We start from the raw sequence: 19973 nt of genomic DNA on the forward strand, positions 1-19973 counted from the left end.
GGGCAAGGTTGCGCAATCGCGGACGCACGGGCGATCGCGGACGCATGGGTGTAAGACCCTAGAACCTCATGAACTTACCTAGTTGTAAAAAGTTTAAGTTATAATGTAAAAATAAAGTGCTGTCAGACTTGACATGGTTTACTATTTTAATTATAACTTTTTGTAGAAAATATCAATTTAGCTGATTCTTCTTTTATTGGATAGTAGACTCAAAGAGCTTCGATTTGAGTACTCATACGCGTATTTTCGACTTCGGTAAGGGGGTCAACCGGACTGTCAAAGTTGCGGTAAATTTTGCTGCTGGGGATTTGCGTGAGCAGTAAATTTTTTTGGATTGTAGGCAATGTGAGCTGGCTTGGCTGCGGTTCCTTTTGTGAGAATATTTTGGGGACCCTTTCAGACATTCCCTCCATGTTTTGGGGCTGGAAAGGAGTATGGGGCATTGTTTTATTGAATTATCTTTGCTAAATAACAATTCCATGGGTCCTTGTGTGTCTAGGAATCATTTCCTTTAATTCCAAAGCTGAATGAGTGTTTTGGACAGCAGAGAAAGGCCCTTAGTTAGAGTATTTCGAAATTTCTAAGTGTGCTAAGTGTGGAGATTGTCTTGGCCTGTGAAAGAAGAGAGGGATTCCAAGAAACTAGAGTTCTACCAAGGTTGTGGAAGAGATCAAGTTAAAGTGTTCAAGGCAAAAAGGTAAGGGGGTTTAACTTGGGATATAACATAGTGTATGATGGGTAGAAGGTAACCATACAAATTGTTTCATGCTTTCTTCCTTGTGTGTTGAGATTAAATTTAACATGTTGAAGCATGTGTTTTTCTTCTTGGTTGTGAGTTTTATGAGTTTGAGTATAACATGAGTTTTGGATATAAAACGCAGAATCTAAAACTGAACTGTTGCGATTGTTCCCAGATTTATTTGAGACCCTTCCCGATATCCAAATCAGTCTTGTGAGTAGTCAAATTAAAGATAATTGAGTCTAGTTTCCATAAAAGCAAGAATCAACTCAATTGGAGTTTGGTAGAGAGAGTAATGAGCAAAAGAGTCATCAAAGGTCAAAGCTGAAAATACCTGAGCGTGATTAATGTTTCCGAGTTTTAATGATTTTACTGCAGCTAGCCCTGTAGTCCAAAAATTTAGATTTATATGTCCAAAGAAAGATATTTGAGTCTAGTTTCCAGAAAATCAAGAATCAACTCAATTGGAGTTCGTTAGAGAGAGCAATGAGCAAAAGAGTCATCAAAGGTCAAAGCTGAACATACCTGAGCGTGATTAACGTTTCCGAGTTTTAATGACTTTACTGCAGCTAGCCCTGTGGTCCAAAAATTTAGATTTATATCTCCAAAGAAAGATAATTGAGTCTAGTTTCCAGAAAATTAAGAATCAACTCAATTGGAGTTCGGTAGAGAGAGTAATGAGCAAAAGAATCAACAAAGGTTAAAACTGAGAAGACCAGAGCGTGGTGAAAGTTTCCGCTTTTTAATAATTCTACTGCAGCTAGCCCTGTAGTCCAAAAATTTAGATTTATATGTCCAAGGAAAGATATTTGAGTCTAGTTTCCAACAAAGCAAGAATCAACTTAATTGGAGTTTGGTAGAGAGATTTATGAGTAAAACAGTCAGCAAAGGTTAAAACTGATAAGACCAGAGCGTGGTGAAAGTTTCAGCTTTTTAATAATTTTACTGCAGCTAGATCTGTAGTCCAAAAATTTAGATTTATATGTCCAAAGAAAGATATTTGAGTCTAGTTTCCAATAAAAAAGAAATGAACTCATTTGAAGTTATGTACAGAGAATTATGAGTAAAATAACAAGAAAAGGTCAGTGTAGACATCACTCAATTTTAATCGTTGGGAATACTTATCTACACTCTTTGGCCAAGAGTGTGGGTAAGAGGGTATTGAGAATTCTCTTCCATTGTTGGAAGAGGAAAGAACGAATTATGAGAATGAGAGGACTGAAAGAGATTGAGGTTTGAGTGTGATGGTGAGACTGTGAGAGCAAGCGTTCTGTCATTTCCTTAGAATTCTTGTCGAATCGATGGTGTTCGTATTGCGATACGATAGTGTGTTGAGTCTCTGCAGAGACTGAGATTCGAGTGTCACCCTTTCCTCGTGCGCGGGGACTAGAGGGGGTTGAATGTCTCGCCCAATGACTTCGGCTCGTGTGAGTATAGTGCTCGGTGGGTGCGCCTAACCGAAGTTTTTACTCGTAATTCCTTGAGAGGTCGGGGAGATAGGTCTGAAGTTGCGATGGAGGACGGCTCGAATCGCCCTGTTTTGCGAAACAGGTTTGATACGACAAAATTCAAGGAAACAACAGAAGCTTGAGTAAATGATTGAGTTGTGAGCTTAATATTGTGATGTATTGTAATATTATGATCTTGATAGTCTGAGTGGTGATGGTCTGAGTTACGAGTAGGATATTGTGTTGTATTGTAAGGTTGTAACTAGGATAATCTAAGTTATGATATTTTGATATTTAAATTATATGCTATGTTAGGTTCCTCGTTACTCACCCTGAAATGTTGTGGTTGTGGTTTCCACCTACGATGATCGTACTTGTACGGGAGTAGATGGCGTTGCAGATGAGGCAGAGATGAAGTAGCATGACGAGAGTTATGGGAATGACTATGGGGGACTTATCATGTTTTAAGTAATTTTATGTTTTTGAATATTGAATTTGATATTTGTAAGGTTTTAACTTTATGTTGTAAAATGCTTAAACTTTATGTTGTAAGACGCTTAAACTTTTGATGGTTTATTTCCGCGATGTTAATTGAAGAAAAAAAAAATTGGCGTAAAAGTTTTGATTTCGTTATTTTCTAGTGGCACCCTGATAAGGGGTGTTACATTTGGTATCAGAGCCAGGTTTAAAAAAAAAAAAAATCTTTGGGGCTTTTGGGGAGTGAGCTCGACTAGTACGTTGATGTAATCTTGATATTGCTCGTGTGGTTATTTTTCCCTGCTTATCTTTTGCATTATAAATGAAAAGGATGTCGGGACGACCAAGAAATCCTACTCCAATAGATGTTACTGCGGAGCTGGCGCAAGCAATGCGGCAGATTGCTCAGGTTTTGCAAGCACAACAGGCACAACAGGCTGAGCAGGCACCAAGGCCGAGAGTGGGTATGAACGACTTTTTACGTCACAGTCCTACAAAGTTCAATGGCAAGGCAACTCCAGATGAAGCAGATGACTGGATTTGTAACCTTGAGAAGATATTTGAAGCAATCGAGTGCACTGAGGGGCAGAAGTTAGTGTTTGCTACATATATGTTGGCAGGAGAAGCTGAGTACTGGTGGCGTGGGATGCGGAGGAGCATGGATACCCGAGGGGAAGTTGCTACTTGGGAAGACTTCAGAGCTAGATTCTTGGAGCGTTACTTTCCGGCTAGCGCTAAGCAGCAACGAGAGTCGCAGTTTCTGGCTCTTCAGCAGGGAAGTATGTCTGTTCAAGACTACAAGGAGAGATTTGAGTATTTGGCTCGTTTCTATACTCAGAATATGAGCGAGGATGGGAAGTGTAGAAGGTTTGAGCAAGGATTGCGCCACCATCTTTTGAAGGCACTTGTTCACTTGAAGATCAATGAATTTCCAGAATTAGTGGAGCAGGCCACGATAGCTGAGAGGTTGGATGAGTCTGGGTGTGTGATGAGGAACCAGAAGGGAAGCTTTTCTTTGGGCAAGCCACAGAGGAAACCGTACGAGAGGCCACAACAATTTAGGCCGGGGTTGTTGAAGTGCTTTGAGTGTGGTGGAGATCACCTCCGAAGAAATTGTCCAAAGTTGAGTGACGTCAAGAAGGAGGCGCGAACGTGTTTCACATGTAATAAGCCTGGGCATATATCTCTTTATTGCCCTCAGAAGAGGTCAACTGGTGGAACGCCTCAGAAGTCAGCTAATGGTGAAAAGCCGCAGGTTGCTGGCAGAGTGTTTGCCATGTCTGGAGTAGAAGCCGAGAAGTCAGGTAACCTCATACTTGATACTTGTTCCTTGTTTGGTAGAAATGTGCATGTTCTGTTCGATTCGGGTGCGACGCACTCGTTTATATCATTGTCGTGTGTTGAGAATCTTGGACTCTCTATGTTTGACTTGGGGTGCGAGCTTGTTGTCTCCACTCCAACATCCGGACAAGTTTCAACCAGTTCAATCTGCGTTGGGTGTCCGATTGAGGTGACAGGTCACAAGTCCAGAGTCAATTTGGTGTGCTTACCGCTTGAAGGTCTGGATGTGATCTTGGGGATGGATTGGTTAGCTGATAACCATGTTATGATTGACTGTGGACGTCAGAGAGTAGTCTTCCAAGAACCAGAGGGCATTAAAATGTCAACGTCAAAGGAAGTTGTTCAAGATCTCAAGAGTGGAGCTGTTTGCTTTATGTTGATAGTGAAAGAACAGAAGAAGAGCATAGACGAGCAGATCAGTGGAATACCAGTAGTCGAGGAATATGCTGATGTTTTCCCTGAGGAGGTACCGGGTTTGCCACCGAGTCGTGAAGTGGACTTTGCAATAGATCTAATGCCGGGTACAGGGCCAATATCTGTAGCTCCATATCGCATGGCTCCAGCAGAGTTAGCAGAGTTGAAAAAGCAGATTGAAGATCTGTTAGAGAAGAAGTTCATCAGACCAAGTGTGTCTCCATGGGGTGCGCCGGTGTTGCTAGTGAAAAAGAAAGACGGAAGCTCAAGGTTATGTGTGGATTACCGGCAACTTAATAAAGTCACTATCAAGAACAAGTACCCGTTGCCAAGAATTGATGATTTGTTAGACCAGTTGAAAGGAGCTGGAGTGTTTTCAAAGATTGATCTACGGTCAGGATATCATCAAATTCTTGTCAAGCCTGATGATGTGCAGAAGACAGCGTTTCGTTCACGTTATGGGCACTATGAGTATGTTGTAATGCCTTTCGGTGTAACGAATGCTCCAGCTATATTCATGGATTACATGAATCGTATCTTTCGTTCTTGTTTGGATAAGTTTGTCGTTGTATTCATTGACGATATTCTTATATACTCAAAGAACCGAGAGGAACATGCTGAACATCTACGGGTAGCGTTGGAGATTTTGAGGGAGCACCAGTTGTATGGAAAGCTGTCGAAATGTGAGTTTTGGTTGGATGAAGTTCAATTCCTTGGTCATGTGATATCTGCTCAAGGAATATCAGTCGATCCAGCCAAGGTTGAAGCTGTGTTGAACTGGGAGCGACCTACATCGGTGACGGAGGTAAGGAGTTTTGTTGGACTAGCAGGTTAGTATCGGAAATTTGTAGAGGGTTTCTCCAAGATAGTAGGTCCTCTGACTCAGTTGACGAGGAAGGACCAACCGTTTGTCTGGACTGATGAATGTGAAGCAAGCTTTGAAGATATGAAGAAAAGATTGACAACCGCACCAGTGCTAATTATTCCAGATATAGACAAGGCATTTGAGTTATATTGTGATGCATCATATCAAGGACTGGGATGCGTATTAAGGCAAAATAGAAGACCAGTGGCATATGCTTCTCGCTAGTTGAGGATACACGAGCGGAATTATCCGACACATGACATTGAGTTAGCAGCTGTAGTGTTTGCATTGAAGACTTGGCGTCATTATTTGTTTGGAGCGAAGTTTCAGGTTTTTAGTGACCACAAAAGTTTGAAATACCTGTTTGATCAAAAAGAGTTGAACATGAGGCAGCGGAGGTGGATGGAATATCTGAAGGACTACGACTTTGAGTTGCTTTATCATCCAGGAAAGGCAAATGTCGTGGCGGATGCTCTAAGTAGAAAACGGATTCAGATGTCAGCTCTGATGATCAAAGAGTTAGAGCTGATAGAGAAGTTAAGGGACATGAATCTCGGTGTTATTTTGGGTCGGGATCACATGTGGTGTAGTCATCTCACAATTACGAGTAGTTTCTTGGAACAAGTGAAGTCAGAACAAGAAACTGATCCGGAGCTGCAACAAATTGTGGGGTTGTTAGGAACTGATCAAGCCAAAGATTTTGCTTTATGCCAGAATGGTATTCTTCGATTTCGAGGAAGAGTGTGTGTGCCGGCAACAGCAGAGTTGCGAAAGTTGATATTGGAGGAAGGGCATAAGAGTAGTCTCAGTATACATCCAGGAATGACTAAGATGTATAAAGACCTAAAAGAATCTTTTTGGTGGAGCGGAATGAAGAAGGATGTTGCAGAGTTTGTAGCTTCCTGTTTGGTATGTCAGAAGGCAAAGATCGAACATCAAAGACCAGGTGGAATGTTACAGCAGCTGAATATTCCCCAATGGAAATGGGACGGTATCTCGATGGACTTCGTAACTCACTTACCGAGGTCATCGAAGGGTCACGACTCCATATGGGTAATAGTTGATCGATTGACGAAGAGCGCCCACTTTATATCCATCAATCAGAAGATGTCAATGGAGAAGTTAGTAGAGTTGTACATAAGAGAAATTGTAAGATTGCATGGTGTGCCAGATAACATTGTATCTGACCGGGATCCAAGGTTTACCTCGAGGTTCTGGCAACAGTTACAGGATGCTTTGGGTTCTCGGTTGAGGATGAGTTCAGCATATCACCCTCAAACAGATGGACAGACTGAAAGAACTATTCAGACATTAGAGGACTTGTTGAGGACTTGTGTTTTGGACCATCTTGGAGGTTGGAGTGAGATCTTACCGTTAGTGGAGTTCACATATAACAACAGCTATCATTCTAGCATTGGGATGGCGCCTTTCGAAGCTTTGTATGGGCGAAGATGTCGAACTCCTCTTTGTTGGTTTCAAGATGGGGAAGCAATATCAGTAGGACCTGAGTTGTTGCAACAAACTACTGAAAAGGTGAAATTGATTCAAGAAAGAATGAGAGCAACACAAAGTAGGCAAAAGTCGTACGCTGATCGGAGAAGGAGGCCGCTTGAGTTCAATGAAGGTGATCATGTGTTTTTACGCGTGACGCCGATGGCAGGTGTGGGTAGGGCTATCAAGGCGAGGAAGTTGTCTCCTAAGTTTCTTGGTCCTTATGATATTCTTAGGCGGATTGGACCCGTAGCGTATGAGATAGCGTTACCACCGCAGTTGGCAAACCTGCATAACGTGTTTCACGTGTCTCAATTGAGGAAATACATTCCAGATCCTACTCATGTACTAGAAGTTGATGATATACAAGTTAATGAAGATCTTACAATCAAAGCTGGACCAATCAGAGTGTTGGAGGTGCAGACGAAAAATCTGAGGGGAAAGGAAATTCGCACAGTAAAGGTGTTGTGGAACGAGGAAACCCAAGAGATGACATGGGAGCTTGAAGAGTTTATGAGGAATGAGTACCCATTTCTGTTTGCGTAGTAGCCTTAATTTTCGAGGACGAAAATTTTTGGAGTAGGGGAGAATGTGAGACCCTAGAACCTCATGAACTTACCTAGTTGTAAAAAGTTTAAGTTATAATGTAAAAATAAAGTGCTGTCAGACTTGACATGGTTTACTATTTTAATTATAACTTTTTGTAGAAAATATCAATTTAGCTGATTCTTCTTTTATTGGATAGTAGACTCAAAGAGCTTCGATTTGAGTACTCATACGCGTATTTTCGACTTCAGTAAGGGGGTCAACCGGACTGTCAAAGTTGCGGTAAATTTTGCTGCTGGGGATTTGCGTGAGCAGTAAATTTTTTTGGATTGTAGGCAATGTGAGCTGGCTTGGCTGCGGTTCCTTTTGTGAGAATATTTTGGGGACCCTTTCAGACATTCCCTCTATGTTTTGGGGCTGGAAAGGAGTATGGGGCATTGTTTTATTGAATTATCTTTGCTAAATAACAATTCCATGGGTCCTTGTGTGTCTAGGAATCATTTCCTTTAATTCCAAAGCTGAATGAGTGTTTTGGACAGCAGAGAAAGGCCCTTAGTTAGAGTATTTCGAAATTTCTAAGTGTGCTAAGTGTGGAGATTGTCTTGGCCTGTGAAAGAAGAGAGGGATTCGAAGAAACTAGAGTTCTACCAAGGTTGTGGAAGAGATCAAGTTAAAGTGTTCAAGGCAAAAAGGTAAGGGGGTTTAACTTGGGATATAACATAGTGTATGATGGGTAGAAGGTAACCATACAAATTGTTTCATGCTTTCTTCCTTGTGTGTTGAGATTAAATTTAACATGTTGAAGCATGTGTTTTTCTTCTTGGTTGTGAGTTTTATGAGTTTGAGTATAACATGAGTTTTGGATATAAAACGCAGAATCTAAAACTGAACTGTTGCGATTGTTCCCAGATTTATTTGAGACCCTTCCCGGTATCCAAATCAGTCTTGTGAGTAGTCAAATTAAAGATAATTGAGTCTAGTTTCCATAAAAGCAAGAATCAACTCAATTGGAGTTTGGTAGAGAGAGTAATGAGCAAAAGAGTCATCAAAGGTCAAAGCTGAAAATACCTGAGCGTGATTAATGTTTCCGAGTTTTAATGATTTTACTGCAGCTAGCCCTGTAGTCCAAAAATTTAGATTTATATGTCCAAAGAAAGATATTTGAGTCTAGAAAATCAAGAATCAACTCAATTGGAGTTCGGTAGAGAGAGTAATGAGCAAAAGAGTCATCAAAGGTCAAAGCTGAACATACCTGAGCGTGATTAACGTTTCCGAGTTTTAATGACTTTACTGCAGCTAGCCCTGTGGTCCAAAAATTTAGATTTATATCTCCAAAGAAAGATAATTGAGTCTAGTTTCCAGAAAATTAAGAATCAACTCAATTGGAGTTCGGTAGAGAGAGTAATGAGCAAAAGAATCAACAAAGGTTAAAACTGAGAAGACCAGAGCGTGGTGAAAGTTTCCGCTTTTTAATAATTCTACTGCAGCTAGCCCTGTAGTCCAAAAATTTAGATTTATATGTCCAAGGAAAGATATTTGAGTCTAGTTTCCAACAAAGCAAGAATCAACTTAATTGGAGTTTGGTAGAGAGATTTATGAGTAAAACAGTCAGCAAAGGTTAAAACTGATAAGACCAGAGCGTGGTGAAAGTTTCAGCTTTTTAATAATTTTACTGCAGCTAGATCTGTAGTCCAAAAATTTAGATTTATATGTCCAAAGAAAGATATTTGAGTCTAGTTTCCAATAAAAAAGAAATGAACTCATTTGAAGTTATGTACAGAGAATTATGAGTAAAATAACAAGAAAAGGTCAGTGTAGACATCACTCAATTTTAATCGTTGGGAATACTTATCTACACTCTTTGGCCAAGAGTGTGGGTAAGAGGGTATTGAGAATTCTCTTCCATTGTTGGAAGAGGAAAGAACGAATTATGAGAATGAGAGGACTGAAAGAGATTGAGGTTTGAGTGTGATGGTGAGACTGTGAGAGCAAGCGTTCTGTCATTTCCTTAGAATTCTTGTCGAATCGATGGTGTTCGTATTGCGATACGATAGTGTGTTGAGTCTCTGCAGAGACTGAGATTCGAGTGTCACCCTTTCCTCGTGCGCGGGGACTAGAGGGGGTTGAATGTCTCGCCCAATGACTTCGGCTCGTGTGAGTATAGTGCTCGGTGGGTGCGCCTAACCGAAGTTTTTACTCGTAATTCCTTGAGAGGTCGGGGAGATAGGTCTGAAGTTGCGATGGAGGACGGCTCGAATCGCCCTGTTTTGCGAAACAGGTTTGATACGACAAAATTCAAGGAAACAACAGAAGCTTGAGTAAATGATTGAGTTGTGAGCTTAATATTGTGATGTATTGTAATATTATGATCTTGATAGTCTGAGTGGTGATGGTCTGAGTTACGAGTTGGATATTGTGTTGTATTGTAAGGTTGTAACTAGGATAATCTAAGTTATGATATTTTGATATTTAAATTATATGCTATGTTAGGTTCCTCGTTACTCACCCTGAAATGTTGTGGTTGTGGTTTCCACCTACGATGATCGTACTTGTGGTTGAGTAACGAGGAACCTAACATAGCATATAATTTAAATATCAAAATATCATAACTTAGATTATCCTAGTTACAACCTTACAATACAACACAATATCCAACTCGTAACTCAGACCATCACCACTCAGACTATCAAGATCATAATATTACAATACATCACAATATTAAGCTCACAACTCAATCATTTACTCAAGCTTCTGTTGTTTCCTTGAATTTTGTCGTATCAAACCTGTTTCGCAAAACAGGGCGATTCGAGCCGTCCTCCATCGCAACTTCAGACCTATCTCCCCGACCTCTCAAGGAATTACGAGTAAAAACTTCGGTTAGGCGCACCCACCGAGCACTATACTCACACGAGCCGAAGTCATTGGGCGAGACATTCAACCCCCTCTAGTCCCCGCGCACGAGGAAAGGGTGACACTCGAATCTCAGTCTCCGCAGAGACTCAACACACTATCGTATCGCAATACGAACACCATCGATTCGACAAGAATTCTAAGGAAATGACAGAACGCTTGCTCTCACAGTCTCACCATCACACTCAAACCTCAATCTCTTTCAGTCCTCTCATTCTCATAATTCGTTCTTTCCTCTTCCAACAATGGAAGAGAATTCTCAATACCCTCTTACCCACACTCTTGGCCAAAGAGTGTAGATAAGTATTCCCAACGATTAAAATTGAGTGATGTCTACACTGACCTTTTCTTGTTATTTTACTCATAATTCTCTGTACATAACTTCAAATGAGTTCATTTCTTTTTTATTGGAAACTAGACTCAAATATCTTTCTTTGGACATATAAATCTAAATTTTTGGACTACAGATCTAGCTGCAGTAAAATTATTAAAAAGCTGAAACTTTCACCACGCTCTGGTCTTCTCAGTTTTAACCTTTGCTGACTGTTTTACTCATAAATCTCTCTACCAAACTCCAATTAAGTTGATTCTTGCTTTGTTGGAAACTAGACTCAAATATCTTTCCTTGGACATATAAATCGAAATTTTTGGACTACAGGACTAGCTGCAGTAGAATTATTAAAAAGCGGAAACTTTCACCACGCTCTGGTCTTCTAAGTTTTAACCTTTGTTGATTCTTTTGCTCATTACTCTCTCTACCGAACTCCAATTGAGTTGATTCTTAATTTTCTGGAAACTAGACTCAATTATATTTCTTTGGAGATATAAATCTAAATTTTTGGACCACAGGGCTAGCTGCAGTAAAGTCATTAAAACTCGGAAACGTTAATCACGCTCAGGTATGTTCAGCTTTGACCTTTGATGACTCTTTTGCTCATTACTCTCTCTACCGAACTCCAATTGAGTTGATTCTTGATTTTCTGGACACTAGACTCAAATATCTTTCTTTGGACATATAAATCTAAATTTTTGGACTACAGGGATAACTGCAGTAAAATCATTAAAACTCGGAAACATTAATCACGGTCAGGTATTTTCAGCTTTGACCTTTGATGACTCTTTTGCTCATTACTCTCTCTACCAAACTCCAATTGAGTTGATTCTTGCTTTTATGGAAACTAGACTCAATTATCTTTAATTTGACTACTCACAAGACTGATTTGGATATCGGGAAGGGTCTCAAATAAATCTGGGAACAATCGCAACAGTTCAGTTTTAGATTCTGCGTTTTATATCCAAAACTCATGTTATACTCAAACTCATAAAACTCACAACCAAGAAGAAAAACACATGCTTCAACATGTTAAATTTAATCTCAACACACAAGGAAGAAAGCATGAAACAATTTGTATGGTTACCTTCTACCCATCATACACTATGTTATATCCCAAGTTAAACCCCCTTACCTTTTTGCCTTGAACACTTTAACTTGATCTCTTCCACAACCTTGGTAGAACTCTAGTTTCTTGGAATCCCTCTCTTCTTTCACAGGCCAAGACAATCTCCACACTTAGCACACTTAGAAATTTCGAAATACTCTAACTAAGGGCCTTTCTCTGCTGTCCAAAACACTCATTCAGCTTTGGAATTAAAGGAAATGATTCCTAGACACACAAGGACCCATGGAATTGTTATTTAGCAAAGATAATTCAATAAAACAATGCCCCATACTCCTTTCCAGCCCCAAAACATGGAGGGAATGTCTGAAAGGGTCCCCAAAATATTCTCACAAAAGGAACCGCAGCCAAGCCAGCTCACATTGCCTACAATCCAAAAAAATTTACTGCTCACGCAAATCCCCAGCAGCAAAATTTACCGCAACTTTGACAGTCCGGTTGACCCCCTTACCGAAGTCGAAAATACGCGTATGAGTACTCAAATCGAAGCTCTTTGAGTCTACTATCCAATAAAAGAAGAATCAGCTAAATTGATATTTTCTACAAAAAGTTATAATTAAAATAGTAAACCATGTCAAGTCTGACAGCACTTTATTTTTACATTATAACTTAAACTTTTTACAACTAGGTAAGTTCATGAGGTTCTAGGGTCTTACATTCTCCCCTACTCCAAAAATTTTCGTCCTCGAAAATTAAGGCTACTACGCAAACAGAAATGGGTACTCATTCCTCATAAACTCTTCAAACTCCCATGTCATCTCTTGGGTTTCCTCGTTCCACAACACCTTTACTGTGCGAATTTCCTTTCCCCTCAGATTTTTCGTCTGCACCTCCAACACTCTGATTGGTCCAGCTTTGATTGTAAGATCTTCATTAACTTGTATATCATCAACTTCTAGTACATGAGTAGGATCTGGAATGTATTTCCTCAATTGAGACACGTGAAACACGTTATGCAGGTTTGCCAACTGCGGTGGTAACGCTATCTCATACGCTACGGGTCCAATCCGCCTAAGAATATCATAAGGACCAAGAAACTTAGGAGACAACTTCCTCGCCTTGATAGCCCTACCCACACCTGCCATCGGCGTCACGCGTAAAAACACATGATCACCTTCATTGAACTCAAGCGGCCTCCTTCTCCGATCAGCGTACGACTTTTGCCTACTTTGTGTTGCTCTCATTCTTTCTTGAATCAATTTCACCTTTTCAGTAGTTTGTTGCAACAACTCAGGTCCTACTGATATTGCTTCCCCATCTTGAAACCAACAAAGAGGAGTTCGACATCTTCGCCCATACAAAGCTTCGAAAGGCGCCATCCCAATGCTAGAATGATAGCTGTTGTTATATGTGAACTCCACTAACGGTAAGATCTCACTCCAACCTCCAAGATGGTCCAAAACACAAGTCCTCAACAAGTCCTCTAATGTCTGAATAGTTCTTTCAGTCTGTCCATCTGTTTGAGGGTGATATGCTGAACTCATCCTCAACCGAGAACCCAAAGCATCCTGTAACTGTTGCCAGAACCTCGAGGTAAACCTTGGATCCCGGTCAGATACAATGTTATCTGGCACACCATGCAATCTTACAATTTCTCTTATGTACAACTCTACTAACTTCTCCATTGACATCTTCTGATTGATGGATATAAAGTGGGCGCTCTTCGTCAATCGATCAACTATTACCCATATGGAGTCGTGACCCTTCGATGACCTCGGTAAGTGAGTTACGAAGTCCATCGAGATACTGTCCCATTTCCATTGGGGAATATTCAGCTGCTGTAACATTCCACCTGGTCTTTGATGTTCGATCTTTGCCTTCTGACATACCAAACAGGAAGCTACAAACTCTGCAACATCCTTCTTCATTCCGCTCCACCAAAAAGATTCTTTTAGGTCTTTATACATCTTAGTCATTCCTGGATGTATACTGAGACTACTCTTATGCCCTTCCTCCAATATCAACTTTCGCAACTCTACTGTTGCCGGCACACACACTCTTCCTCGAAATCGAAGAATACCATTCTGGCATAAAGCAAAATCTTTGGCTTGATCAGTTCCTAACAACCCCACAATTTGTTGCAGCTCCGGATCAGTTTCTTGTTCTGACTTCACTTGTTCCAAGAAACTACTCGTAATTGTGAGATGACTACACCACATGTGATCCCGACCCAAAATAACACCGAGATTCATGTCCCTTAACTTCTCTATCAGCTCTAACTCTTTGATCATCAGAGCTGACATCTGAATCCGTTTTCTACTTAGAGCATCCGCCACGACATTTGCCTTTCCTGGATGATAAAGCAACTCAAAGTCGTAGTCCTTCAGATATTCCATCCACCTCCGCTGCCTCATGTTCAACTCTTTTTGATCAAACAGGTATTTCAAACTTTTGTGGTCACTAAAAACCTGAAACTTCGCTCCAAACAAATAATGACGCCAAGTCTTCAATGCAAACACTACAGCTGCTAACTCAATGTCATGTGTCGGATAATTCCGCTCGTGTATCCTCAACTGGCGAGAAGCATATGCCACTGGTCTTCTATTTTGCATTAATACGCATCCCAGTCCTTGATATGATGCATCACAATATAACTCAAATGCCTTGTCTATATCTGGAATAATTAGCACTGGTGCGGTTGTCAATCTTTTCTTCATATCTTCAAAGCTTGCTTCACATTCATCAGTCCAGACAAACGGTTGGTCCTTCCTCGTCAACTGAGTCAGAGGACCTACTATCTTGGAGAAACCCTCTACAAATTTCCGATAGTAACCTGCTAGTCCAACAAAACTCCTTACCTCCGTCACCGATGTAGGCCGCTCCCAGTTCAACACAGCTTCAACCTTGGCTGGATCGACTGATATTCCTTGAGCAGATATCACATGACCAAGGAATTGAACTTCATCCAACCAAAACTCACATTTCGACAGCTTTCCATACAACTGGTGCTCCCTCAAAATCTCCAACGCTACCCGTAGATGTTCAGCATGTTCCTCTCGGTTCTTTGAGTATATAAGAATATCGTCAATGAATACAACGACAAACTTATCCAAACAAGAACGAAAGATACGATTCATGTAATCCATGAATATAGCTGGAGCATTCGTTACACCGAAAGGCATTACAACATACTCATAGTGCCCATAACGTGAACGAAACGCTGTCTTCTGCACATCATCAGGCTTGACAAGAATTTGATGATATCCTGACCGTAGATCAATCTTTGAAAACACTCCAGCTCCTTTCAAATGGTCTAACAAATCATCAATTCTTGGCAACGGGTACTTGTTCTTGATAGTGACTTTATTAAGTTGCCGGTAATCCACACATAACCTTGAGCTTCCGTCTTTCTTTTTCACTAGCAACACCGGCGCACCCCATGGAGACACACTTGGTCTGATGAACTTCTTCTCTAACAGATCTTCAATCTGCTTTTTCAACTCTGCTAACTCTGCTGGAGCCATGCGATATGGAGCTACAGATATTGGCCCTGTACCCGGCATTAGATCTATTGCAAAGTCCACTTCACGACTCGGTGGCAAACCCGGTACCTCCTCAGGGAAAACATCAGCATATTCCTCGACTACTGGTATTCCACTGATCTGCTCGTCTATGCTCTTCTTCAGTTCTTTCACTATCAACATAAAGCAAACAGCTCCACTCTTGAGATCTTGAACAACTTCCTTTGACGTTGACATTTTAATGCCCTCTGGTTCTTGGAAGACTACTCTCTGACGTCCACAGTCAATCATAACATGGTTATCAGCTAACCAATCCATCCCCAAGATCACATCCAGACCTTCAAGCGGTAAGCACACCAAATTGACTCTGGACTTGTGACCCGTCACCTCAATCGGACACCCAACGCAGATTGAACTGGTTGAAACTTGTCCGGATGTTGGAGTGGAGACAACAAGCTCGCACCCCAAGTCAAACATAGAGAGTCCAAGATTCTCAACACACGACAATGATATAAACGAGTGCGTCGCACCCGAATCGAACAGAACATGCACATTTCTACCAAACAAGGAACAAGTATCAAGTATGAGGTTACCTGACTTCTCGGCTTCTACTCCAGACATGGCAAACACTCTGCCAGCAACCTGCGGCTTTTCACCATTAGCTGACTTCTGAGGCGTTCCACCAGTTGACCTCTTCTGAGGGCAATAAAGAGAGATATGCCCAGGCTTATTACATGTGAAACACGTTCGCGCCTCCTTCTTGACGTCACTCAACTTTGGACAATTTCTTCGGAGGTGATCTCCACCACACTCAAAGCACTTCAACAACCCCGACCTAAATTGTTGTGGCCTCTCGTACGGTTTCCTCTGTGGCTTGCCCAAAGAAAAGCTTCCCTTCTGGTTCCTCATCACACGCCCAGACTCATCCAACCTCTCAGCTATCGTGGCCTGCTCCACTAATTCTGGAAATTCATTGATCTTCAAGTGAACAAGTGCCTTCAAAAGATGGTGGCGCAATCCTTGCTCAAACCTTCTGCACTTCCCATCCTCGCTCATATTCTGAGTATAGAAACGAGCCAAATACTCAAATCTCTCCTTGTAGTCTTGAACAGACATACTTCCCTGCTGAAGAGCCAGAAACTGCGACTCTCGTTGCTGCTTAGCGCTAGCCGGAAAGTAACGCTCCAAGAATCTAGCTCTGAAGTCTTCCCAAGTAGCAACTTCCCCTCGGGTATCCATGCTCCTCCGCATCCCACGCCACCAGTACTCAGCTTCTCCTGCCAACATATATGTAGCAAACACTAACTTCTGCCCCTCAGTGCACTCGATTGCTTCAAATATCTTCTCAAGGTTACAAATCCAGTCATCTGCTTCATCTGGAGTTGCCTTGCCATTGAACTTTGTAGGACTGTGACGTAAAAAGTCGTTCATACCCACTCTCGGCCTTGGTGCCTGCTCAGCCTGTTGTGCCTGTTGTGCTTGCAAAACCTGAGCAATCTGCCGCATTGCTTGCGCCAGCTCCGCAGTAGCATCTATTGGAGTAGGATTTCTTGGTCGTCCCGACATCCTTTTCATTTATAATGCAAAAGATAAGCAGGGAAAAATAACCACACGAGCAATATCAAGATTACATCAACGTACTAGTCGAGCTCACTCCCCAAAAGCCCCAAAGATTTTTTTTTTTTTTAAACCTGGCTCTGATACCAAATGTAACACCCCTTATCAGGGTGCCACTAGAAAATAACGAAATCAAAACTTTTACGCCAATTTTTTTTTTCTTCAATTAACATCGCGGAAATAAACCATCAAAAGTTTAAGCGTCTTACAACATAAAGTTTAAGCGTTTTACAACATAAAGTTAAAACCTTACAAATATCAAATTCAATATTCAAAAACATAAAATTACTTAAAACATGATAAGTCCCCCATAGTCATTCCCATAACTCTCATCATGCTACTTCATCTCTGCCTCATCTGCAACGCCATCTACTCCCGTACAAGTACGATCATCGTAGGTGGAAACCACAACCACAACATTTCAGGGTGAGTAACGAGGAACCTAACATAGCATATAATTTAAATATCAAAATATCATAACTTAGATTATCCTAGTTACAACCTTACAATACAACACAATATCCAACTCGTAACTCAGACCATCACCACTCAGACTATCAAGATCATAATATTACAATACATCACAATATTAAGCTCACAACTCAATCATTTACTCAAGCTTCTGTTGTTTCCTTGAATTTTGTCGTATCAAACCTGTTTCGCAAAACAGGGCGATTCGAGCCGTCCTCCATCGCAACTTCAGACCTATCTCCCCGACCTCTCAAGGAATTACGAGTAAAAACTACGGTTAGGCGCACCCACCGAGCACTATACTCACACGAGCCGAAGTCATTGGGCGAGACATTCAACCCCCTCTAGTCCCCGCGCACGAGGAAAGGGTGACACTCGAATCTCAGTCTCCGCAGAGACTCAACACACTATCGTATCGCAATACGAACACCATCGATTCGACAAGAATTCTAAGGAAATGACAGAACGCTTGCTCTCACAGTTTCACCATCACACTCAAACCTCAATCTCTTTCAGTCCTCTCATTCTCATAATTCGTTCTTTCCTCTTCCAACAATGGAAGAGAATTCTCAATACCCTCTTACCCACACTCTTGGCCAAAGAGTGTAGATAAGTATTCCCAACGATTAAAATTGAGTGATGTCTACACTGACCTTTTCTTGTTATTTTACTCATAATTCTCTGTACATAACTTCAAATGAGTTCATTTCTTTTTTATTGGAAACTAGACTCAAATATCTTTCTTTGGACATATAAATCTAAATTTTTGGACTACAGATCTAGCTGCAGTAAAATTATTAAAAAGCTGAAACTTTCACCACGCTCTGGTCTTCTCAGTTTTAACCTTTGCTGACTGTTTTACTCATAAATCTCTCTACCAAACTCCAATTAAGTTGATTCTTGCTTTGTTGGAAACTAGACTCAAATATCTTTCTTTGGACATATAAATCTAAATTTTTGGACTACAGGGCTAGCTGCAGTAGAATTATTAAAAAGCGGAAACTTTCACCACGCTCTGGTCTTCTCAGTTTTAACCTTTGTTGATTCGTTTGCTCATTACTCTCTCTACCGAACTCCAATTGAGTTGATTCTTAATTTTCTGGAAACTAGACTCAATTATCTTTCTTTGGAGATATAAATCTAAATTTTTGGACCACAGGGCTAGCTGCAGTAAAGTCATTAAAACTCGGAAACGTTAATCACGCTCAGGTATGTTCAGCTTTGACCTTTGATGAATCTTTTGCTCATTACTCTCTCTACCAAACTCCAATTGAGTTGATTCTTGCTTTTATGGAAACTAGACTCAATTATCTTTAATTTGACTACTCACAAGACTGATTTGGATATCGGGAAGGGTCTCAAATAAATCTGGGAACAATCGCAACAGTTCAGTTTTAGATTCTGCGTTTTATATCCAAAACTCATGTTATACTCAAACTCATAAAACTCAACCAAGAAGAAAAACACATGCTTCAACATGTTAAATTTAATCTCAACACACAAGGAAGAAAGCATGAAACAATTTGTATGGTTACCTTCTACCCATCATACACTATGTTATATCCCAAGTTAAACCCCCTTACCTTTTTGCCTTGAACACTTTAACTTGATCTCTTCCACAACCTTGGTAGAACTCTAGTTTCTTGGAATCCCTCTCTTCTTTCACAGGCCAAGACAATCTCCACACTTAGCACACTTAGAAATTTCGAAATACTCTAACTAAGGGCCTTTCTCTGCTGTCCAAAACACTCATTCAGCTTTGGAATTAAAGGAAATGATTCCTAGACACACAAGGACCCATGGAATTGTTATTTAGCAAAGATAATTCAATAAAACAATGCCCCATACTCCTTTCCAGCCCCAAAACATGGAGGGAATGTCTGAAAGGGTCCCCAAAATATTCTCACAAAAGGAACCGCAGCCAAGCCAGCTCACATTGCCTACAATCCAAAAAAATTTACTGCTCACGCAAATCCCCAATAGCAAAATTTACCGCAACTTTGACAGTCCGGTTGATCCCCTTACCGAAGTCGAAAATACGCGTATGAGTACTCAAATCGAAGCTCTTTGAGTCTACTATCCAATAAAAGAAGAATCAGTTAAATTGATATTTTCTACAAAAAGTTATAATTAAAATAGTAAACCATGTCAAGTCTAACAGCACTTTATTTTTACATTATAACTTAAACTTTTTACAACTAGGTAAGTTCATGAGGTTCTAGGGTCTTACATCTAGCATTATATTCTTCCTCTCAAAGTTATATATCCTCAAAGTATAAAATTACAAACTAATATGCTACCGTGAAGGAGATCAAATTGAGATCAACCACCTTTAAGTTATTGTGGTACGATGACTTACTTCGTCCCTTTTCTTTTTTATTGTTCCTTTTTTTATGTAAAATTTGTGTTCATTTTTATTTGTTATTTCTTTTAAATGTTAAGATAATATAAATGTTTCTAATAATAATAATAATTGAGAAAAAAGAGTAGGACTATCAAACTAGGCTTTGACTTGCAGATTGGTTCGATAATTAAAATTTGACGGAATGAGTTAGAGTTTTCAGTTTTGTTTCATCTCATCTAACCTACTAAAATGTGATTTGTTACCCCATTAATTGAAATGATTTCTAATGTGTTATGTTACAGAATTATTAAGAATGTATGTATAGATAATTTTATTTTTATTTTTTTAAAATATCATTAAGGATAAACCTTTTCCTAACGTGGATGTTTTAA

This window comes from Vigna umbellata, chromosome 1, assembly GCF_029865625.1.
Source record: "Vigna umbellata cultivar VRB3 chromosome 1, Vumbellata_1.0, whole genome shotgun sequence".
In the NCBI taxonomy this organism is placed as follows: domain Eukaryota; kingdom Viridiplantae; phylum Streptophyta; class Magnoliopsida; order Fabales; family Fabaceae; genus Vigna; species Vigna umbellata.